The sequence below is a fragment of the Hylobates moloch genome, unplaced genomic scaffold (assembly GCF_009828535.3).
Source record: "Hylobates moloch isolate HMO894 unplaced genomic scaffold, HMol_V3 SCAFFOLD_16, whole genome shotgun sequence".
NCBI lineage: Eukaryota > Metazoa > Chordata > Mammalia > Primates > Hylobatidae > Hylobates > Hylobates moloch.
In genome coordinates, this window is record NW_026652291.1 from 2,323,040 (window position 1) to 2,347,464 (window position 24,425).

The window sequence follows — 24,425 nt, forward strand, 5'->3', positions numbered from 1 at the left end:
TACATCACCTCAGATATTTATCATTTCTTTGTGTTGGGAACATTCAGAATTCTCTCTTCTACCTTTTTGAAAATATACAATAGATTGTTGTTAAGTATATTCACCCTGAAATACTACATAGCACTAGAACTTATTGAGCTGCAATTTTGTATCAACCTCTCCCTCTCCTCTCCTCCCACTAGCCTTCCCAGCTTCTAATAAACCACAATTCAACTCTCTACTTCCATGAACTCAAATTTTTTTTAGCTCCCACATGTGAATGAGAATATGTGGTATTTATCTTTCTGTGCCTTACTTCACTTAATATGATATTGTCCTCCAGTCTCAGCCATGTTGCTTCAGATAAAAGGATTTCATTATTTTTTTATGACCGAATAGTATTCCAGTATATGTAAAACTTTTTTTTTTTTTTTTGAGACGGAGTCTCAGTGTGTCACCCAGGCCGGAGTGCAAGTGGCCTGATCTCAGCTCACTGCAATCTCCGGCTCCCGGGTTCAAGCGATTCTCCTGCCTCAACCTCCCAACACGCCTGGCTAATTTTTGTATTTTTTTAGTAGAGACGGGGTTTCACCATATTGGACAGGCAGGTCTTCAACTCCTGTGTGATCCACCCGCCTTGGCCTCTCAAAGTCCTGGGATTACAGGCGTGAGCCACCACGCCCAGCCTATAACACATTTTCTTTATCCTTTTTTTTTTTTTTTTAAATAATAAGATGGCGGTGGGGGGGGGGTCTCACTATGTTGCCCAGGCTGGTCTCGAACTGCTGGCCTCAAGCAGTCCTCCCACCTCGGCATCCCGAAGTGCTGGGATTACAGGCATGAGCCACTGCAACCAGCCTATCCATTCATTTGTTGGTGGATGCTTAAGTTGATTCCATATCTTTTGCTATTGTGACTGGTGCTGCAACAAACATGGGAGTGCAGATATCTCTTTGATAATATTGATTTGATTTCCTTTGGATAAATACCTAGTAGTGGGATTGCTGGATCATATGGAAGATCTATTTTCAGTTTTTTGTTTGTTTGTTTGTTTGTTTTTGTTTTTTTTTTTTTTGACACGGAATCTTGCTGTCGCCCAGGCTGGAGTGCAGTGGTGCGATCTCGGCTCACTGTAGGCTCCGCCCCCCGGGGTTCACGCCATTCTCCTGCCTCAGCCTCCCGCACAGCTGGGACTACAGGCGCCCGCCACCTCGCCCGGCTAATTTTGTGTATTTTTAATAGAGACGGGGTTTCACCGTGTTAGCCAGGATGGTCTCGATCTCCTTACCTTGTGATCCACCCGCCTCGGCCTTCCAAAGTGCTGGGATTACAGACGTGAGCCACCGCGCCCGGCCCTATTTTTAGTTTTTTGAGAAACCTGCATGCTGTTTTCCATAATGGCTGTACTAATTTACCTTCCCACCAACAGTGCATCCCCACCAACAGAGTTCCCTTTTCTCTGCACGTTTGCCCGCATTTGTTATTTTTTGTCTTTGTGGTTTTGATTTGCGTTTCCCTGTTGGTTAGTGACATTGAGCATTTTTTCATACATGTGTTGGCCACTTGTATGTCTTTCTTGGAGAAATATCTATTGAGATCCTTTGTCTATTTAAAAATCAGATTTATTTATTTTTTGTCACTGAGTTGTTTGAGTTCCTTGTTTATTCTGGATATTGGCACCTAAAAATTACTCTTAATAATACCATTTGTTAAATGCTTATCATATCCTAGGAGTTTTCTAAGTCCTTCGAATACATTATCTTATTTCCCAGACCCTATGAGGAATTTGTATTTTCATTTTACAAATGAGCGAACCAAGGCTTAGTGGAAAAAAATTAAGCAACTTACCCAAATCATGTACCTAGTAAGTGGCAGAGCTAGGATTTAAAGACAGATCTGTCTGATCCCAAAGCCTGTTCCCTTAAAAATTATGTGGCATAGCCTCTCCAGATAAACACAAAAACAAACAAAACTAGGCATTTTACATATGTAATCCCATTGTTTAATAATCATGTAAGGAGATGTTATACCCATTTTACAAGTGAGGAAGGAGACTCAGGAAGGTGAAGCAATTTTCCCCAAAGTCGCCTCCCTAATAAATGCTGGACAGCGTTTGAACTCCAGCTTGTGTGACGCCAGCTCATTGCACAATTCCACTTCCCCTTTCTGGATCTCCACCTCATTTGGCTGCATTATTTTCCCCAGTCAGGTGCTCACTGTCCATGAACTAATGGACACTTGGTGCTTGTGAAAACCTTGTTGAACGGGTGCATGAATTGCACACCTCATTGCCTGCCCTGATGACAGACAGGAATAGCTGCTGGAAAGGTAGATTGGTAAACTGGCCTTCTGGTTGTTTACACATTGACTGTGACTCTGTTGAATGTGAATGAGTGTCCCCTCCTTCCCACCCCCCATCAAGATCAACTCTGCGTGGACTGAGAGCCTTGTGTTTCTGAGCTGTGGGCTCTCAAATGGACTCAGGTATTGTACTCTGTGAGGGGCAGTCTGGCTGGCCAGCTGGTCCCCTTCTGTGACACCTACCTCTCAACTTTTTTTTTTTTTTTGATACAGAGTCTCGCTCTGTTGCCAGGCTAGAATGCAGTGGCACGATCTCAGCTCTTGCAACCTCTGCCTCCTGGGTTCAAGTGATTCTCCTGCCTCAGCCTCCTCAGTAGCTGGGATTACAGGCACCTGCTACCACGCCCGGCTAGTTGTGTATGTTTAGTAAGAGACGGGGTCTCTCCATGTTGGTCAGGCTGGTCTCGAACTCCCAACCTCAGGTGATCTGCCCGTCTCGGCCTCCCACAGTGCTGGGGTTACAGGTGTGAGCCACCGCACCCGACCTCTCAACTTTTAAAGCTGCACACTGTTAACTTAAGTTCTTGTCCCCCGTACTTCAGGACAAGCTACAGGGTATATGCATAATTTTTCTTCTAGCGCCAGCCAGTCACAGGGGTGTTCATAGAGCAGACATTTGAAGCTGCTGGAAGGGAACTGAAGGTTATCTGGTGAGTACAGAGGCATCGGTTGACTTGAGGGCTGGTGTCCTAAACCATGGTAATCTAGTACATCCCTATCAATACATAATTCTGTGCTAGGCAGTGAGGGTTCAGGCCCTCCTACTTCACAGACCCTGCCCAGGAGGTCACATGTAAACAAGTAGAGGCAAATATGTGCTTGCTGGACGCCCCACTGAAGCTTGCCCTTTGTGAAATCTCTGACCCTCTGAGCAGCATGTTTCCCTGCCTTCGTGACCTGCCCATCCCATGGCCAGGCCGCACCTACCCCACACCACTGGCATTCATGTCACTTGATTGCAGTTGCCTGTTTCCTTCTCTGACTTCCTTATTGGGCCAAGCAACTGGAGGGCAGGGGACTCATGCTTGAGAAGAAAGGACGCTGGACTTTGGCTGAGGAAGAGGCCTTTAGTTCCAAAAGGGACAGAGGCAGGAAGCAGAGGTGTTTGAGGAAAGATAGAGGTCCAGGTGAGGGATCACTGGAGATTGACATAAAGTCTTCCTCCTCCGAAGTGTAGAGCTGTGATCCCACCCAGCAACCATCCTGCATTGTCCCATTCCTGGAAAAAGAAAAAAACGCAAAATGGCATTGATTCTGCCTGCGCAGCGTCCTACATGCAGCAGATGACAGAGAAACGTGGATGGATCAGAGCAGGCCCTACAATGTTGGATTTGTGTTGTCTTGGTCACATTGAAGCCACACACAACACCCCAGTGACAAATTCCCAGGGGATGCAGGAGCTGCTGATCCCAGGACTGTCCTGTGCCTTAAAACTGGGGGACCCCCATGATGTTGGAACCTAAATACCCTTCTTCCCGTCAGCATAGTTTCAGCAGCTTTTGAGATATTCGAGCTGCCCTAATTTAGATAGTCTGTTTGTGGATAAGAACAACAAAATCTCTGCCCCAATGGGTGTGTTGGAGAAGTGGTCCCCAGGTCTAATGGTGACGTGGTGGGAGTGGCATTAGACTGATCACGGCTGTTAGAATTAGGAAGATGCCAATGGCCTTGCCGTGCTGACAAAGCCTCACCACCCATGCTCTCTCACTGTCCCCCTCACACTGTGGGAGGTGCCAAGTATACATTTTATTCCTTCATTTTATGGACAAGGAAGCCGAGACTCAGAGAGATGATTTGCCTCCAGCTGGGGGTCAGGTGTCCTGACTCCCAGCTTCAGAGCTCTTCCCCCTGACTAGGGACTAATAGTCCTGTGTGGTGCATCTAAGTCCCAGGAAGTTGCCTCTCTTCCCTCAGCTGGATTTCCTTTACTCCAGTGCTTTTTTAAGTTTCACATGAGAGGAGGCAGGATCTAAGTCATAACCCTGGTAGCTAACACTGTCCAGGAAGATCCACTCAGGGGTGCTGTCTTCAGACCTGTGAGGATACGTTTTCCTTTATGCTGCTGATTTTCATCAGCCACTGCATATCCTGCCCGGGGGGTGCCAGACACTGGAGATGCAAATGGACCCCAGAGTGGGGACTTCTTTTGTAAGACAGCATTGAAAAACATGGAAGATTTTAGGCCGGGCACAGTGGCTCACACCTGTAATTGCAGCACTTTGGGAGGCTGAGGCGGGCAGATCATGAGGTCAGGAGATTGAGATCTTTCTGGCTAACACAATGAAACCCTGTCTCTACTAAAAATACAAAAAAATTAGCCAGGCGCAGTGGCGGGTACCTGTAATCCCAGCTACTCAGGAGGCTGAGGCTGGAGAATCGCTTGAATCCAGGAGGCTGAGCTTGCAGTGAGCCAAGATGGTGCCATTGCACTATAGCCTGGGTGACAGTGTGAGACTCCGTCTCAAAAAAAAGAAAAGAAAAGAAAAACATGGAAGATTTCACCTAAAAATTCAGATTTCTGGTTCCTTGGACAATCGGAAGCCCTTGTACTCTGGGACATACCCACATGATAGATTTTCCAGGAGCCAAGTTTCAGCTGACCTTTTAGACCCAAAGTTGGGGCCTGAATGCTCACAGAAAAGAACGAGTGACTCCCTATCCAGGTGTGTGCATGTACTCTCCCCTTCCAGGTGTGTGTGTGCTCTCCCCCTCCAGGTGTGCATGTGCTCTCCCCTCCAGGTGTACGTGTGCACTGTCCTCCTCCAGATGTGCATGTGCTCTCCCCCTCCAGGTGTGCATGTGCTCTCCCCTCCAGGTGTACGTGTGCTCTGTCCCCCTCCAGGTGTGTGTGTGCCGTCTTATTGTCTCTCCCAACTGTGTGGTTCCTCAGGTGTCGTGTGTCTGTCCCTCCCGTGGTGTGTCTGTACCCTCGGTGTGTCTGTCCCCTCAGGTGCCTGTGTGTTTCCCCCAGGTGTATTTTTCCTCTCAGGTGTTGTGTCTCCCTCAGTGTCTGTCCCCTCAGGTGTGTGTGTCTGCCCTCAGGTGCTGTGTCTGTACCCTCCGTGTCGTGTCTGTACCCTCAGGTGTGCTGTGTCTCTCCCTCAGGTGTGTCTCCTTCAGGAGGGCCTTCCCCCTCAGGTGTATGGTGTGCATGTGCTCTCCCCCTCCAGGTGTGCATGTGCTCTCCCCCTCCAGGTGTGTGTGTGCGCTCTGTCTCCCTCCAGGTGTGCCTGTGCGCTGTCCCTCTCCAGGTGTGCATGTGCTCTCCCCCTCCAGGTGTGCCTGTGCACTGTCCCTCTCCAGCTGTGCCTGTGCACTGTCTCCTTCCAGGTGTGCCTGTGCACTGTCCCTCTCCAGGTGTGCCTGTGCACTGTCCCTCTCCAGGTGTGCATGTGCTCTCCCCCTCCAGGTGTGTGTGTCCTCTGTCCTCCAGGTGTATGTGTGCTCTGTACCCCTCCAGGTGTGCATGTGGTCCTCCAGGTGTATGTGTGCTCTGTACCCCTCCAGGTGTGCATGTGCTCTCCCCCTCCAGGTGTGCATGTGCTCTGTACCCCTCCAGGTATGTGTGTGCTCTGTCCTTCTCCAGGTGTACATGTGCTCTGTCCTACTCCAGGTGTACGTGTGCTGTGTACCCCTCCAGGTGTGCGTGTCCTCTGTCCTCCTGCAGGTGTACGTGGGCTGTGTCCCCTCCAGGTGTGCGTGGGCTCTGTCCCCCTCCAGGTGTGCATGTACTCTCCCCCTCCAGCCGTACGTGGGCTCTGTCCCCCTCCAGGTGTGCATGTACTCTCTCCCTCCAGGTGTGCGTGGGCTCTGTCCCCCTCCAGGTGTGTGTGTGCTCTGTCTCCCTCCAGTTATGGATGTGTAGTGTTCCCCTCCAGGTGTGCGTGTGCTCCATCCCCCTCCAGGTGTATATGTAGGCTCTGTCCCCCTCCAGGTGTGTGTGGGCTCTCCCCCTCCAGGTGTGTGTGTGCACCCACACCTGCCCCATCATTTATTCCCTATTGCTTGCCTTACCTCTGTGTTTATCTTTACTCATTTATTCATTCATTCCATGGATATGTATTACATGCCCTCTATCTGCCAGCCCTAGAGGATTTAAACAGCTAAGACATTGTTTCCCAGGGCTGTTGTAACAAAGCAACAGAAACTGTGTGGCTTAAAACAACAGAAATTCGGTTTTAGTTTTTGGCCGGGCACGGTGGCTCATGTCTGTAATCTCAGCACTTTGGGAGCCCAAGGCGGGCAGATCACCTTAGGAGTTTGAGACCAGCCTGGCCAACATGGTGAAACCCTATCTCTACTAAAAATAGAAAAATTAAACAGGTGTGATGGTGGACACCTGTAATGCTAGCTAGCTACTCGGGAGGCTGAGGCACGAGAATCGCTTAAAACTTGGAGTGCAGTGAGCTGATATCATGCCACGGCACTCCAGCCTGGAGCCTGGGCGACAGAGTGAAACTCCGTCTCAAAAAAAAAAAAAAAAAAAAGAAAGAAATTCATTTTTTCACAGTTTCATAGTCCAGAAGGTACAAAATCCTTGGGTTGGCCGCTGGATGCACTCTCCAGCATCTGGTGGCTGCCAGCAGTCTTTGGCGTTTCTCAGCTTGCAGCCATAGAGCTCCAAATCTGCCTCTGTCATCACTTGGTTTCATCGCCTTTGTGTAAAGTATCTTCACTTGGCGTTTTCCTCTCTGCGTCTCTTTTTTTTGTTTGTTTTTTCTTTTTTTTTTGAGATGGAGTGTCGTTCTTGTTGCCCAGGCTGGAGTGCAGTGATGCGATCTCGGCTCACCACAACCTCTGCCTCCCAGGTTCAAGCGATTCTCCTGCCTCAGCCTCCTCAGTAGCTGGGATTGCAGGCGCCCGCCACCACGCCTGGCTAATTTTTGTATTTTTAGTAGAGACGGGGTTTCGCCATTTTGGCCAGGCTGGTCTTGAACTCCTGACCTCAGATGATCCACACGCCTTGGCCTCCCAAAGTGTTGGGATTACAGGTGTGAACCACCTCGCCACTGCACCCGGCCTCTGTGTCTCTTCTTATAAGGACACCAGACATATTTAATTAAGGACCTGCCCTATTCCAGCATGACCACATTGTAACTCAATTAAATCTGCAATAACCCTATTTTCAAATAAGGTCTCATTCACAGGTACCTGGGATTAGGTGTTAAACATACTAGATTTTGTTTTGTTTTGTTTTTTCTTCTGGAGGGTCTAGTGAGAGAACATATCGCTTTGGGGACATGATTGAAAAAAACCTCAAATCACATGAAATGTAGAGCATGGCCCTTGCTCATCATCCACTCTGGGAGACTCCTAAAGTGTCAGCCAGTGCCCGGTGGCAGCTGTGGTTTGGTGGCCTTGTTGCTTCAGATACACTAATCACTGAATCCCCACAATAGTAGTCCTCTGACAGAGATTCTGTTGCTGCTCCACTTCAGCACAGATGAGGAAACTGAGGCACAGAGAGGTTATATAGCTTGACCGAGGCTTCAATTAAAACCTAAGTGACTATATCCAAATATAGACAAAATAAAAACCAGGCACGGTGTTGCCCACCTATAATCCCAGCAACTCTGGAGGCTGAGGCAGGAGGATCACTTGAGCAAAGCTGGTGTGTGGATATGGGCGGGAGGCAGGGTCCTGATAGATGAACAGCATGTGTTTCCTGGTAAGGCGCGGCAGGCTGCGTTCTCTTTCCCATCAGACTCCTCTCTTGTGATATGGACAGCAGGAAACTAACCTATATTTTGGTCACTCTCCTGAAACCAAGTCTGCAGTCATTTAAATATCCTCACAAGGTAGGACAGGCTATCCTGCCAATTTCCTCGGGTGACCACCTTTACAAGGAGACGGACGGTACAGAAGCAAGGGCTTCTGGTATAAGGTAAAACGAATCTGATTATCTTCTTGACCCAGAAGGTGATATTTCTTTTTTTATTTTTATTTTTCTGAGGTGGAGTCTTGCTCTGTCGCCCAGGCCGGAGTGCAGTGGCACAATCTCAGCTCACTGCAACCTCCGCCTCCCAGGTTCCAGTGATTCTCCTGCTTCAACCTCTTGAGTAGCTGGGACTACAGGTGCATACCACCATGCCCAGCTAATTTTTGTATTTTTAATAGAGACAGGGGTTTCACCATATTGGCTGGGCTCCTGGTCGGGAGTGTCGAACTCCCGACCTTGTAATCCGCCTGCCTCAGCCTCCCAAAGTGCTGGGATTACAGGCATGAGCCACTGCGCCCGTTTGTTTTTTTTTTTGTTTTTTGGTTTGTTTGTTTGTTTTTTGACAGGGACTTATGTAATGGCTTGATCTAGACTCATCGCAGCCTCTGTCTCTTGGGTCCAAGTGATTGAAGCCTCCCAAGTAGCTGGGACTACAGGCATGCGTCACCATGCCTGGCTAATTTTTGTATTTTGTATTTTGTATTTTTTGTAGAGAGTTTCACCATGTTGGCCAGGCTGGTCTCCAACTCCTGGCTTCAAGTGATCCACCCACCTTGGCTTCCCAAAGTGCTGGGATTACAGCTGTTAGCCACCACACCCGGCCCAGAATGTGATGTTTCTAACCTTCCATTTACACAAATTTATGTCCATATTTAGGGTCAATTTCTTGGGTCTCTGTCATGTTCTTGCATGCTCTAAATAACCTTTCTTTTGTGGTACTGCTTTCTCTAAGCAAATATAGTTAGCACCAGATGGGACTGTTGCAATATAGAGTTTTTAACAACAACAAAAAAATGGATTCATTTAGGGTTTCCTTAAATTAGGTGAAGGATTTTTTTTCTTGAGTGGTGAACTCCCACATTCAATATTCCCGGCGTGACATTTTGTGCTGTTATACTTGGTAAGTGAAGCTCAGCTATTCTGAGCTTTATGTGCCAGGAGCCTGTGCTCAGAAATCCTTTTTTTAGTTCAGCTCATAAAGGCTACTTGTATGTTTGGGTATTTCATGCAGAAGGACGTCTTCCGGGCTGGGTCATTCACATGCTATGCTCTCTTGCTAGGCATCTACAAAGTTCATAGCCATTTTTAACACACACCTTTGCTGCGATAAAATCACAGTCAGAATTTAAAGCCATGACTGGTCTATTTCCTCTAGCATAATGTCTTCAGGGTTCATCCGTTAAGCTAAGGGAAATAAGCCAGTTTCAAAAGGAGAATTACTATAGAATTCTATTAGTATGAGGTACCTAGAGCAGGCAAATTCATAGAGACAGAAAGGCTGGGGCAGGGGCTGGAGGGAGTCATGGTTCAATGTTTTGGAGTCTCAGTTTTACAAGATGAAAAAGTTCTGGAGATGAATGTTGGTGAGAGTTGAACAATAGACTTAATGCCGCTGAACTGTACACTTGAAAAGGGTTAAAATGGTAAACTTTAACCATTATTTTACCACAATAACAAAAAGCCACTACCCTACAATAATAGCCTAAGTGACTATATCCAAATATATACAACATAAAAGCTGGGCATGGCGTTGCACACCTATAGTCCCAGACACTCGGGAGGCTGAGGCAAGAGGACCACTTGCGTGCCCAGCAGTTCAAGGCTGTGCTGTTATGATCACACCTGTGAATAGCCACTTCTTTCCAACCTGGGCAACATAGTGAGACCCACATCTCTTTAAAAAAAAAAAATGCAAATATCTACAAAATGGTGAATATATAAACGATTACGTTTCTGCAATTAAACATGATGTATACCATAAATATTAATTATAATCATGTGTATATGAAATTTGCTTTTGGTTTGTATATTTCCAGATTTTTCAAATTAAAACTTTCCTTGGCAAACAGAAATTATTTTAACTCTCTGACTTACTCTGTGACTTTGAACAAGTCTCTTTTGTATTTTGAGCTATTAGTGTCCCGTATAATAGGAATGATAGTACTCTATAGGGTGCTCATCCCCCTCCAAATTGTAAAGCTATGAAATTTGCTCAGCAACGCAGGTAGAAACCAAAGTAAATTGAGATCATCTTTCAGTAGGGTTTAAGTGGTAATGGGAACAAGTGCAGTGCTGGAAATCCCTTAGCCCCATAGCGCCGCAGTCCCAAGCCTGAGTCCTTCAGGGGCCAAGCAGGTGATGGCAAAGAGGGAAGCAGGCTGGGGCAAGGCAATAAGGAATGGCAGTGATTGTGGCAAACTGGAGGGCCTCAATTTAGAGGCATTTATATTCCGTCAGAAAAAACCAAAAACTCCATGCAGGCCAAACAAAACATGGAGGGATTTTATCTGGCCAGTGGGCCACCAGTTTGCAATTTATGCTTCACTTTTTAATTTAATTTAATTAATTTGTTTATTTATTTTTGAGATGGAGTTTCACTCTTGTTGCTCAGGCTGGAGTGCAATAGTGCAATCTTGGCTCACCGCAACCTCCACCTCCCAGGTTCCATTGATTCTCTTGCTTCTGCCTCCCACGTAGCTGGGATTACAGGCATGGGCCGCCATGCCCGGCTAATTTTGTATATATATATATTTTAAATTTTTATTTGTTTGTTTGTTTGTTTTGAGACAGAGTCTCACTCTGTCTCCCAAGGTGGGGTGCAGAGGTGCAATGTCAGCTCACTACAACCTCTGCCTCCTGGGTTCAAGCAATTCTCGTGCCTCAGCCTCCCAAGTAGCTGATATTACAGGCGTGCACCACCATGCCTGGCGAATTTTTTGTATTTATCACATTGTCTTGGTCTTGAACTCCTGAGGTCAGGTGATCTGCCTGCTGTGGCCTCCTAAAATGCTAGGATTACAGGCGTGAGCTGCTGCACCCAGCTTGCAATTTCTGTTTTAGAGTCAGAGATGCTTAGATCTAGAAGAGACATGGAAGGCCTTTTGGTCTCAACCCCTATTTTTCAGAAGAGAAACCATGACTAAGATATGGGCTGCTTTAGGAAGAGCTGGTCTAGAATCCAGGTCTTAGACAATTATTTTCAGGGCTCTCTTCTACTTCCCTGCCAGCTAGAAACATTTTTTATTTTCAGATAATGTATCCTTCCAAGTTTGAATTTGACTCTTTTTTCAAACGTAGATACATTTGTTTAATTTTGTGTTACTGCCCAGATCAAGTCAGCTCCTAGTACTTTTCTGTTTTAATGATAGCTGCCACCTCCCAACAAAACCCAACATTCAATGTTCAGCAGAAATTCTGATATGCATACTATGTGCCTACACAAGCCTTTTAAAATTGCAATGACTCGGCCGGGCGCGGTGGCTCACGCTTGTAATCCCAGCACTCTGGGAGGCCGAGGCGGGCGGATCACGAGGTCAGGAGATGGAGACCACGGTGAAACCCCGTCTCTACTAAAAAAAATACAAAAAATTAGCCGGGCGTGGTGGCGGGTGCCTGTAGTCCCAGCTACTCGGAGAGGCTGAGGCAGGAGAATGGTGTGAACCCGGGAGGCGGAGCTTGCAGTGAGCTGAGACTGCGCCACTGCACTCAAGCCTGGGTGACAGAGTGAGACTCCGTCTCAAAAAAATAAATAAATAAAATAAAAAAATAAAGTAAAATAAAAATTGCAATGACAGTGTTTTTATTTGGTTCTTTGGATCAAATTGTCTAAAGAATTTATTGTGAACATTATTGTATCTCTGATTCTGTTGGCCTTCTATGAAATTTCACACATCTTGAGACAGACAGATTTTTATTTTTGGTTCTCAGGTTATTAACATGTACTGTGAAAATTTAGATTGTTTTAGTAGAACTCTAACCCGGGGCACAAACTGGCAGGCCTGGGATGAGCAGGGCCTCCACAGACATGTCATGCTCACCAGCACTATGCTTCAAAGTACCTTTTTCCAGGCTGGGCACGGTGGCTCACGCCTATAATCCCAGCACTTTGGGAGGCTGAGGTGGGTGGATCACGAGGTCAGGAGTTTGAGACCAGCCTCACCAACATGGTGAACCCCCATCTCTACTAAAAATACAAAAATTAGCTGAGTGTGGTGGCGGGCACCTATAATCCCAGCTACTTGGGAGGCTGAAGCAGGAGAATTGCTTGAACCTGGGAGGTGGAAGTTGCAGTGAGCCAAGATCGTGCCACTGCACTCCAGCCTGGGAAACAGAGTGAGACTCCGTCTCAAAAACAAATAAAAAAAGTTTTTCCTTGGAATGACATACCCTCAGGGCAGCATGTGCTCGGGGGAGCCCTGCAGGTTCCCCACTTCCTCCAAACAACATTTTCCTCTTTTGAGCTCTTATAGCCCATCCCTGGCCAGTGGAGACGTATGTGGTTGTGATGGGTCTCAGTAAAGGGGAATCATGGTGCCATATGTAGTGCAGGCAGTGCTATTGAAGTGAGGGTGGTTCTTTTTTTTTTTTTTTGAGACAGGGTCTTGCTCTGTCACCCAGGCCTGAGTGCAGTGGTACAGTCATGGCTCACTCAGCCTCAACCTCCCAGGCTCAGGTGGTCCTCCCACCTTAGCTTCCTGAGTAGATGGGACTACAGGCACACGCCACCACACCTGGCTAATTTTTCTATTTTTTGTAGAGATTGGTGGGGAGGGGATCTCACCATGTTGCCCAGGCTGGTCTCGAACTCCTGGGCTCAAGGAATCTGTCCGCTTCAGCCACCCAAAGTGCTGGGATGACACGTGTGAGTCACTGCACCCGGCCTAAAGTGAGGTTCTTGAGATGTGTACGGAGATCAAGAGTGAGTGCTGGAAGCTTCCGTGTCAACTGATATTGCTGGGACAGCCGCATGTCTCTGGGCAGGGGCCACTCTGACTGCTCTAACTCCTGTTCCTGCTGCCTCCTGGCCACGTGGCCCTTTGGTTAGAACCTTGAGAAGCCCCCAGTGAGCAGCAAAGGGGACCCCTGCATGTTTAGTAATGGAATTCACAACCGTTCCAGCCCAGTGCAACCCAGAGGTGTTTGTGGAGAGCATGCCCAAGGGCAAGCCTCGAGGCTATCAATGCCAGGGTGGTAACACAGCAGCTGCCCACGTTGGCACATTGCCTGCCAGCAAGCAGGTTCTGAGCAAAGCGCTTTCCCTGTGTGGATGCTGGGGCCCATGTAGGGAGGCGGAGCACCTCCTGGTTTGCTTGGGACGTTCTCATTAGAGCAGGGTCCCCGACCTTCTTGGCACCAGGAACCAGTTTCCACAGACTGGTGGCGGGTGGGGATGGTTTCAGGATGAAACAACAGTTTCAGCTCCGATCATCAGGCATTAGATTCTCATAAGCAGCGTGCAACCTAGATCCCTCGTATGCGCAGTTCACAGTAGAGTTAGCACTCCCATGAGAATCAAATCTATCTGACAGGACGCGGAGCTCAGGTGGGAATGCTCACTCGCCCACCGCTCACCCCCTGCTGTGAGCAGGCCACCAGTCTGTGGCCCAGGGGTGGAGAACCCTTGCGTTAGAGCACCAAAAATCCCTCCACCTAGGAACCAGCTCATCCCAAGCAAAGCAGGACAGTTGGTCACCATGGGCAGCAGCATGACTTTTACCTAAATTACATGGTATGATATAAAGCGGAAGGAGAGGCCGGGCACAGTGGCTCATGCTTATAATCTGAGCACTTTGGGAGGCCGAGGTGGATCACCTGAGGTCAGGAGTTCAAGACCAGCCTGGTCAACATGGTGAAACCCCGTCTCTACTGAAAATACAAAAATTAGCCGGGCATGGTGGCACATGCCAGTAATCTCAGCTCCTTGGGAGGCTGAGACAGGAGAATCGCTTGAACCCGGGAGGCAGAGGTTGCAGTGAGCCAAGATTGCACTGGAGAGCTGGAGACTGCACGCCAGCCTGGGTAACAGAGTAAGACTCAGTCTCAAAAAAATAAAAATAAAAATAAAAATAAAAATAAAAATAAATAAATAAAGTGGAATGAGAAAATAAAAAACTTGCCCAAAAGAATGATCAAGTTCTCTAGGGAATGTCCGCACTGCAGGGAGCAGCCAAGACGTACAATCAATTTAGTGGGGCCAGAGGAGCATTTAAATTTTTTTTTGGCCAGGCGCAGTGGCTCACACCTGTAATCCAGCACTTTGGAGGCAGAGGCAGGAGGATTGCTTCAGCCCAGAAGCTCAAGACCAGCCTGGTCAACATAGTGAAACCTCACCTCTACAAAAAACACAAAAATTAGCCAGGCATGGTGTTGTGTGCCTGTAGTCCCAGCTACTTGGGAGGCTGAGGCAAGAGGATCTCTTGAGCCTTGGAGATCAAGGCTGCGGTGAGCTGCACTTGGCCTGGCCCCCCGAGCAAAAGACAGGAGCATCAGGAAGTAGGGAGGAAGTGGGCAACAGCCCAGCTTTAGCCTGGGCAACAGGGCATTACCCTGTCTCTTAAAAAAAAATTATTGGCCAGGAGCAGTGGCTTACACCTGTAATGCCAGCACTTTCGCAGGTTGAGGTGGGTGGATCACTTGAGGTCAGGAGTTCGAGACCAGCCTGGCCTACATGGCAAAACCCCCGTCTCTGCTAAAAATACAAAAATCAGCTGGGTATGGTGGAGGGTGCCTGTAATCCCAGCTACTGGGGAGGCTGAGGCAGTTGAATCACTTGAACCCGGGAGGCGGAGGTTGCAGTGAGCCGAGATCCTGCCATTGCACTCCAGCCTGGGCAACAAGAATGAAACTCTGTCTCAAAAAAAAAAAAAAGAAATCCTATTTTTCAGAGCAGTTTAGAGCAGTTTCAGGTTCATAGCAAAGTTAAGAGGAAGATACAGCCGGGCGCGGTGGCTCATGCTTGTAATCCCAGCACTTTGGGAGGCCAAGGCGGGCGGATCACGAGGTCAGGAGATCGAGACCACAGTGAAACCCCGTCTCTACTAAAAATACAAAACAAAAATTAGCCGGGCGTGGTAGGGGGCGTCTGTAGTCCCAGCTACTCGGAGAGGCTGAGGCAGGAGAATGGTGTGAACCCGGGAGGCGGAGCTTGCAGTGAGCCGAGACTGCGCCACTGCACTCCAGCCTGGGCGATAGAGCAAGACTCCGTCTCAAAAAAAAAAAAAAAAGGAAGATACAAACTATCCCAAGTGCCCCCAGCACCCCCAACACGCAGAGCCTGCCCCGTTATCAGTGTCCCCCTGGGTAGCTCATTGATTGCCCTTGATGAACCAACATGGACGCATCATAACCACCTGGTCCATGCTACATTCGGGCTCACTCTTTGGTGTCGCACATTCTATGCAGCAAAACATTTTTAAAAATAAAAGCAGCACAGACTAGGTCAGGGTGCTCTGCATCTAGTGATGGTAAGTACAGTATCATTCTGGGAAATGTTCTGTTTCAGTTACATATTTGAATGTATGTGCTGTTTGTCATGCAAAATTCTTCCCTAACTGTGAGTTGTGGTGACAAAAGATTGAGAGAGACTTTGGGAGTTTAAGGGACAGAGAGGCACATCAGGTTAGGGAGAGCGTGGAAGGGCTTTTTGGGGTCAGGGACCCTGGAAGGTAGGGAAAGGAGGGAGAAAACCCAACAGAGGCCAAGAGTACTGAGGGAGGGATTGAGGGGACAGCGAGGAGTGTGGAGGATGCCCAGGAGGGGGCAGGTGAGTGGCAGTGACCGGGAAGGGTGGTGAGACCATGGGCGGGGTGCAGCCCTGGAAGGCTGTGAGGAGGGGTTGGGGTCTGAATCCTGTGCTCCTGCTTACTGGATGAGTAAACCCCAGCACGCACTTAGTCTCTCTATGCCTGTTTTTCAGCAGTGGGATGGGGGCAGTTATGGTGCCCATCTGGGTGGGTTGGTGCCGGTGCCAGGCGAGTAAATTGTGGCATTCCCCTGGCACAGTATCTGAAGTATCAGAGGCACCTATCTTTAGCTGTTATTATGGTCAGACTACTTAGGGAGACTTGTGGGGTAGCCCTCTCTAGAATAGCTTGGGCTGACCAGTACAGGGTGCAGATTGGAGGTGCTGAGAGCCGGTATGAATGGCTGTTCTGATGAATGGCTGTTATTTTCACTTATTTATTTATTAGAGACAGGGTCTTGCTCTGTTGCCCATGCTGGCGTGCAGGGTGAGATCAAGGCTCACTGCAACCTCTACCTCCTTGGCTCAAGTGATCCTCCCAGCATGCCCAGCTGATTTTTCTGCCTTTTGTAGAAACAGAGTTTCATCATGTTGCCAAGGCTGGTCTCGAACTCCTGGGCTCAAGGGATCTGCCTGCCTCGGCCTTGAAAAGTGCTAGGATTACAGGCGTGAGCCAGCGTGCCAGCTTGGCTCTTCTTCGATGTTTTGTTCTTGGGAGTAGTCCACAGATCACTGTGCTTGTCGTATTGTCTTGGCTTTATGGTACAGAGGTTGATCTGCTACACACTGAGTTTGGGGCTGGGGAGGGTGCGGACTATATATGTTCGTGGCTTCAGGAGACTCCTCCAGGGCCTGGCCCCACTATGAGCAATGCCGTGCTGGAGGGCTGTCTCTGTCATCCCGGCCACATTCCCCATGGTGACCGCCCACTGTGCCATGACATCTTCAGGAGTTGGGCCATGCCTCCCACCCCATCGACACCTGGGGAGAGCCTTGGCCATTTTGTTTTTTAAACCTGTGGAGCACAAAGAGATGTTGCCATTCCCCTCATTGAGACACACACCCCCTCCTCTCCTCCTCGTGCCGAGCCCTATTTTTGGTTCCTGGTTATAAGCTGGCTTTGGGGAGCCCCCTACAACTGCCTAGTAGCTTTCTGCTCTTGCTTTTTAGTTTTTTTTTTTTTTTTTTGAGACAGAGTCTCACTCTGTCCGGCTCACTGCAACCTCCAGCTCCTGGGTTCCGGTGATTCTCCTGCCTCAGCTTTGCAAGTACCTGGGACTACAGGTGCCCGCCACCACGCCTGGCTAATTTTTGTATTTTTAGTAGAGATGGGGTTTCACCATGTTGGCCAGGCTGGTTTCGAACTCCTGACCTCAAATGATCCACCCACCTCGGCCTCCCAAAGTGCTGGGATTACAGGCATGAGCCACTGCACCTGGCCCACTATTGCTTTTGAAAACACAAACACCACTGACGCAGCCTGAACAATATAATCCGTTGCTTTTAGAGACCTAGCCCTTTAGAACAAAAAGCCTACTTCGTTCTCCTGGGATAAGCAGGGGCCTGTCTGCGCTCTTCTACCACCAAAGAAAACTAAGCACCATCTCCAACTTCAGCAGCCCCTCCGCTCCCTTCACCCGCATGCCTCTGCTCTTGGCCAGATTAACGGCTTTTTGTGGCTGGAGATCGCACAAGTGCTGTGCCCAGAGCAGTTTCCTGTCCCTGTCAGAGTGATGAGAGAGTCTTAGGAAATGATCTTAGGAAATGGCCCTACAGTAAAAGTTCCAACTGGCACAGTCATGCAGATATCACCACCAGCTGCTTTTCACCTGGGAGAGTCAGGGTGGGTGGGGCCAAAGGGCCGGAGAAGGCGTCTTCTCAGGATCAGATTGAGGAGGGGGATCCTCACCCACAGGGGTGTCCTGTATTGGCATCCACCTTTCGTTAATCCAGCAAACACACCCTGAAGACTTCTCCTGCCCACGCGAAGCCTGACCCTGTGCCTCAAAGGAAAGCAACAATTATGATGCAACGTGATGATTGGTAAATCAGGAGTACCCTGAGTTCAGGGAATCAATGTGCATTGTGGGCCGGGGTGAATGGGAAGAAAGGGGGTCAGGGAAGGCCTCCTTAAGGAAGCTGCCAGCTAATTGAAGCCCCAAATGCTGAGCAGGAAGCGGCCAGACGAACAGAATAGGGGAGGGTTGTCTATGACCATACCACCCTGAGCGCACCCCATCTTCTCTGATCTCGGAAGCTCAGCAGGGTCGGGCCTGGTTAGTACTTGGATGGGAGAATAGGGAAGCCTTTCCAGGCAGAGGGAACGGCGCTTGTGAAGGCTCTTGGAGTGGGAGGCGTGCCAGAGGTGGGACAGGGGCTGCAGAGGCTGGGCTTGAAGGTGGCTGGGCGTGAAGATGGGGTGGGCGTGAAGGTGGGGTGGGCGTGAAGGTGGGGTGTCCAAGTCCGAAGTACAGATGTTGGGGAGTGATTGGGCCTCGCTGCACAAGGAGTCTGTGGCACAGGAAGAAGAAGAGTTTAAACCATGGTGGGGCCAGGCGTGGTGGCTCACGCCTGTCATCCCAGAACTCTGGGAGGCTGAGGTGGACAGATCACCTGAGGTCAGGAGTTTGAGACCAGCCTGGCCAACATGGCAAAACCCTATCTCTACTAAAAATACAAAAATTATCCGGGCGTGGAGGCCAGTGCCTGTAATCCCAGCTACTCAGGAGGCTGAGGCAGGAGAATCGCTTGAACCCGGGAGGCGGAGGTTGCAGTGAGCCAAGATCGCGCCATTGCACCCCAGCCTGGGTGACAGAGCGAGACTCTGTCTCAAACAAAACAAAACAAAACAAACAAACAAAAAACAACAAAAACTATGGTGGAAGTGAGTACCCCAAGGCTCTGAGTGGTGGCCCTGGGGACAGTGCTCTGGGCAGGCTGCCCCTTGCCAGGCCCATGGAGGGAATAGGGGAGGCCAGCAGTCTGCCAGCCCAAGGAAGGAGGCCCCAGTCAGGCTGGCGGCAGGGAGCTGAGCAGATGTGGAGGCACCGGCCTGCTCATCCCGAACAGTCTCTGAGCGCCAGCAGCCTCAGGCCAGGCCCTGCTGGGAAATCCCAGGTAAACCGGCCACTGTCCTGCCCCCTAGGACCCCGTGGTCTGTGAGGGGACCCCCGAAGTACCCAGGGGTGGAGAGGTGGAGGACAGACAGACACAGTGCAGTACCTGCCTCGAATCCTTGTCTCTGTGTGCCTTTGGTTATTGTTGACCGAGAAACTCTTTCCACACCATGATTAGTGTATTTGATATTAGCCTGGAATCCAAAGAGATGTCACGAGGCTGATGCCTGGATGCAGATGAAGGAGAGGGGGCCGGGGTCTGTGAAGGCTCCTGTCATGAGGCACATGCCTGGATACAGATGAAGGAGTGGGGGCCCGGAGTCTGGGAAGGCTCCTGGGCAGATGACCTAGCAGTGTGGGACTGCCCAGAGACTCAGGAGGGCAGAGAGTGGAGCCACTGTGATTCTTTGGCTACACCTGTCTCCCCTGCACTGGCTGGGCTGGGATTAACTCCAAGTAGGAGGGGATGTAGGACAAGTGTTGGTCTCTGTCCATGACACAAAGACAATAGAGTGCTGGGCCAAGGACGAGGGACAGGGGCGGCCTCTGCCAGCCCCGCGTTTCCAAAGAGCAGGCTGGCCACCCCAACATCTTGTTGAAAGGTCTGGATTTGTCTGCAGCAAAATGCCAAGCTCTTATGTCATGACTGCTCCGTCGTGTTCTGTGAACAGCATTTCCAGGAAAGGCCTCATTTCACACCGAGCTGAGTCCTGATGGATCCTGCTCTGGCCCCGGATGGGGAGAGGGACTTAATCAGCCCACCCTAGGAGTAGCATATGGCGTTTCCTTCTCAGGCCAGATGTTCTTCCATTTTGCCCGTAAGAAAATTAGAATTGGGCCAGTGGCTGGTTTTAATTTGATCTGCTATGGTTCGAAGGATGCTGGTGGGCTTAAGTTGCACCTAGACTGGGCCTTCTTTTCTTTTCCTTTTCCTTTTCCTTTGTCTTTTTTCTTTCTTTTCTTTTCTTCTTCTTTTTTTTTCTTTTTTTTTTTTTTTTGGGGGGGTGTTTTCCTGTTGCCCGGGCTGGAGTGCAGTGGTTCAGTTTGATCTCGGCTCACTGCAGCCTTGACCTCCTGGGCTCAAGCAATCCTCCCACCTCACCCTCCAGAGTAGCTGGGACCACAGGTGCAGGCCATCGTGCCCAGCTAATTTTTTTTTTTTTTTGTAGAGAGGGGCTTTCACCATGTTGCCCAGGCTGGGCTTGAACTCCTGGGCTCAAGTGATCCTCTGCCTCCCAAAGTATTGGGATTACAGGCATGAACCATTGTGCGCAGCCTAGGCTGAGCCTGCTGAGTGGCTGGTGATTCTGTTCTCAGAAGTGGCTGGGTCTCCGGGCTGGGAGTTCTGTGCATCATGGGTGGGCCCATGGTGAGGATTGCTTATCTTTTCTTTGCAAACGTGGCCAACAATCTCCAGTCAACCTGAAAAACAGATATCAAGGCCATGCGTGCCAGAGAACAGAGCAGGAGGGGCGGTTCCTTGTGTGTGTGTTGTTGTGTGTGTCTGTGTGTAAACAAACATCTGACCCAAGGCTGCCCAGCTGCCCCACTCACCACCTGGGGGCTCTCACTCTCAGGACGTACAGGGCACTTGTAGGTTCCACTTGCTGTTCTGTTTCCTGGCCTCACACGCTTGGTACCGAGTCTTGTTTCTGCCTCGTTTCCTGAGAGCAGGCGCTGGGCTTTCTGAAACTGGATGCCCATATCTTTCTTTTATCAATTCTACAAAACTTAGCCATTGCCAATTTCCTTCCAGAATTCCAACTAGATATAGACATTTCCACTTTGATATTTTTCTCTAACTTGTAAATGACTTAGTGGTGTTTTATGCTATCCAAAACAAACACGCGACATCTTCTTTTAAAATCTCTCCCTTTTGTTGGGAACGTCTTGTCTTAGTGCGCTTGGTCCGGGCTCATGGTCTGGGTGAGACCTGGTCTTGGAAGTGCACAGAGGACCTTTCCTGTGGCCAGGGGTAGTCCATGACAGATTTCCAAAAATGACCCCTGTGAGCATTTTTTCTTCGTGGGCTGCAAAACGCTATATGCACGTTGTTGATTGAGTTTCAGATCTCAGCCCTTGCTGCTTTTCTGTTGATATTTGAACGATCAATATATTGAGGGATGTGTTGAAACCTCCCAGTAAGATCGGTGCTCTGCCTGTTTCTCTGTGCATGTCATGGTTTTCGAGGCCACTCTGTCAGGTGCACTTAGGTTTAAAATCGCTGTGCCGTCTGGGTGAATCGAACCTTTTATCTTACTCAGTGGCCACCTCTATCCCCAGTGAAACTTTGTCTCAGAGTCTCTTTCAGCTGATCGTATCTTCCCTTGGCAAGCACTCGCCGCTTCATCATTTCCGCCTTTCGTTTCCACCTCTGTATGTCCTTAGGCTTTATGTGTGTCCTTGGGAAACCGTGTGTGTCATGATGTTTTTAAAAATCCACAGTGTCTGTGTTTGTCATTTGACTGATAGGTTTAGTCCACTTTCTTTCATTGTAATTGTTGATCTATTTAAACCCGTTCCTACCATTTTAATCTGTTATATCAGTTGGTCCCACTTTTTCTGTATTTCTTTTCTTTTCTTTTCTTTTCTTTGAGATGGAGTCTCACTCTGTCACCCAGGCTGGAGTGCAGTGGCACGATCGCCACTCACTGCAAGCTCCGCCTCCCAGGTTTACTTATGTCATTCTCCTGCCTCAGCCTCCCGAGTGCTGGGACTACAGGCGCCTGCCACCACGCCTGGCTCATTTTTTTATTTTTGTATTTTTAGTAGAGACGGGGTTTCACCGTGTTAGCCAAGATGGTCTTTTTTTTTTTTTTTTGAGACAGAGTCTCACTCTGTTGCCCAGGCTGGAGTGCAGTGGCACGAGCTTGGCTCACTGCAACCTCTGACTCCTGGGTTCAAGCAATTCTCCTGTCTCAGCCTCCCAAGTAGCTGAGATTATAGCCAAGATGGTCTTGATCTCCTGACCTCGTGATCCACCCGCCTCGGCCTCCCAAAATGCTGGGATTACAGGTGTGAACCACTGCGCCCAGCCTTTTTTCTTTTTTTGAGACAGAGTCTTGCTGTGTTGCCCAGGCTGGAGTGCTGTGGCATGATCTCAGCTCACTGCAACCTCCTACTCCTGGATTCAAGTGATTCCCCTGGCTCAGCCTTCCGAGTAGCTGGGATTACAGGCATGTGGCACCACGCCCAGCTAATTTTCATATTTTTAGTAGAGATGGGGTTTCACCATGCTGGCCAGGATGGTCTCGATCTCCTAACCTCGTGATCTGCCTGCCTCAGCCTCCCAAAGTGCTGGGATTACAGTTGTGAGCCACCACGCCCGGCCCTGTATTTCTTTTCAATGCTGTCGGTTTTCCGAATTAACTTCTGTATGCTCTCCTGAGCAGACGCAGACATACCAGCTGCCCACATCCTTTGGTCTCCCAGGATGCCCTGACTCCTCTTGTACTAACAACTTCTGGTCTTTTACTTCTGTATTGTTCCGGACATAGATTTCTCCACTCGGTCTTGGCTGTTTTGATTTTCTTTTCCTCCTAGCCTGCGGGCATGGGTCTTCTTTTTGGTGCCCTATGAGCCTTTCAGTCACAAGTCTTTCTCGTCATTTCATTTAACTTACTTTTTAAAAAAACTTTATTTTGTTGCGACAGGGTCTCACTGTTTGCCCAGGTTGATCTCAAACTCCTGGGCTCAAGCTATTCTCCCGCTTTGGCCTCCCAAAGTGCTGGGGTTACACCACACCTGGCCTCATAGTCATGTTTTCGAAGGGTTGATCTGGTCGCTGCATGGAGGATGGAACCTGGAGGCCAGGGTGTCAGGGGCTGCCGGCTGGGAGGCCTGTGCCACCGTTGGGTGAGGAATGGCGGCGGCATGAACCGTGGTGTCGGTGGCTGGTCTCTGTGTTAACCTGGGCCCTCCTAGAAGCAGCTGGGGAGGGCTATGGATCTGTGCTGCATGTCCGGCCCTGAGGAAAGGGCCCACAGGGCCATCGGCAAATCTTCTGTCCCCTGGGAATGGCCTGCCTCAGTACCCGTGCTGTGCCAGACCACTGGCTGGGAGCAGCCTGGGGGAACATGGATTTCAGAGACCAGCACCTGGGACCAGGGCCGATGACACTTCCTGGGGCTGTGGGGGGCGAGGGAGGTGCATTCTCACAGCCTCCACACTCCCCCAGTGTGAACAGCTGGACCTGTCCCTCGCCTTGCCTCCGTGAGGGTGCATGGAGGGTCAAGGGGATTGTGGCCCTGGCCCGTGTGTCTGTCCCCGCTTCCTCGCTGCTTCCTGATGCTCCTGTCTTTTGCTCTGGGGGCCAAGCCATGTTTGACGGGCATTGGGGTTAAAATGGAAGGTGATTCTATTGCTGCTGCAGGTCCCTATGGAGAGAGGATGGAAAGTCAGGTCACGAGGCCTAGGAAAGAACGTAGTTCAATTAAAGTTTAAAATGCCTCTTTCTACAGAGGTTCCTTGAGTCAGCCCTGAGCGTGAGGGAGAGAGGCGCCAGGAGGGGTCCTGGCTGCCTGGGGGCTGTGGCCTTCGGATGGTGCCAGCACCATTGTCCCCGTGGAAGAGTGGCCTGAGTGTGCCTTCAAGCTTTAATGCTTTTAAGCAACATTGAAATTCATCCTTGTACATCCTCGACTGCCTGGGAAACGTCCTAATTCAAGCTGAGAATCTGGGTCAGCTGTTTATAGAATAGTATTTGCTGAATGAAACTGGCAGCCCGGACAGCGGGGGACTTTTTGGGGGGTGGACGCTGGAGGGGATCCGGCCGTGAGCTCACGTGTGTCACCTCTGCTTTGTGCTACACTGTCACTTCCATTCTCAGAGTGTGTTAACTGAGCATTGCAACCTCCGTGGACCACGCGGGGAAAAGGCAACAGCACAGCGTGGCTCGTGGAAAGGCTTCTCTCGAGGACGAGGTGGCAACGGCAGAGCCGCCTTACCTGTAGCACAGGGGACCTGGCCACCATGTGCAGCTCTGTGCCCTGCCCACACCCCCGTCCCCAACACACAGGCGCACATATGGATCCACATGCAGGGTGTTGGGTGGGGGAGCCCGTGCCTCTGGGCTGGGCTCTGCGACTCTTTGGGCTCTGGAACTGTGACTTCTTTGTCTTTTTAAGCTCTAGTGCTTGGCTCAGTATCTGATGCTTTTGGGTAACATAATAAACATTTGTAGAATAAGTGAGGGAGAGAACAATCTTTGTAAACTCTCCGAATCTGAAGACAGCGCTTAGTGGTGCCACAGTCTTGCAGGTTATTTTGTAGATGAGGCCAGAGGGGCCTGGGAGGAGAAACCACTCCTGGGAACTAAGGCTGGAGACCCGACGCTCCTGGCGGAGCCCACAAAACAGCCGGGGCCTCCTGACGGGCAGAGGCTTCTCCCTCCCGGTGTTTCTTCCTGATTGGGGAATAGAGGCTGACCCTGCATCCTTGCTTTCCGACTTTTCCCACTGACCCCCAAGCTGAGCCCTGGGAAGGTGGAGGCTGCATTCCGCCCTGAGGC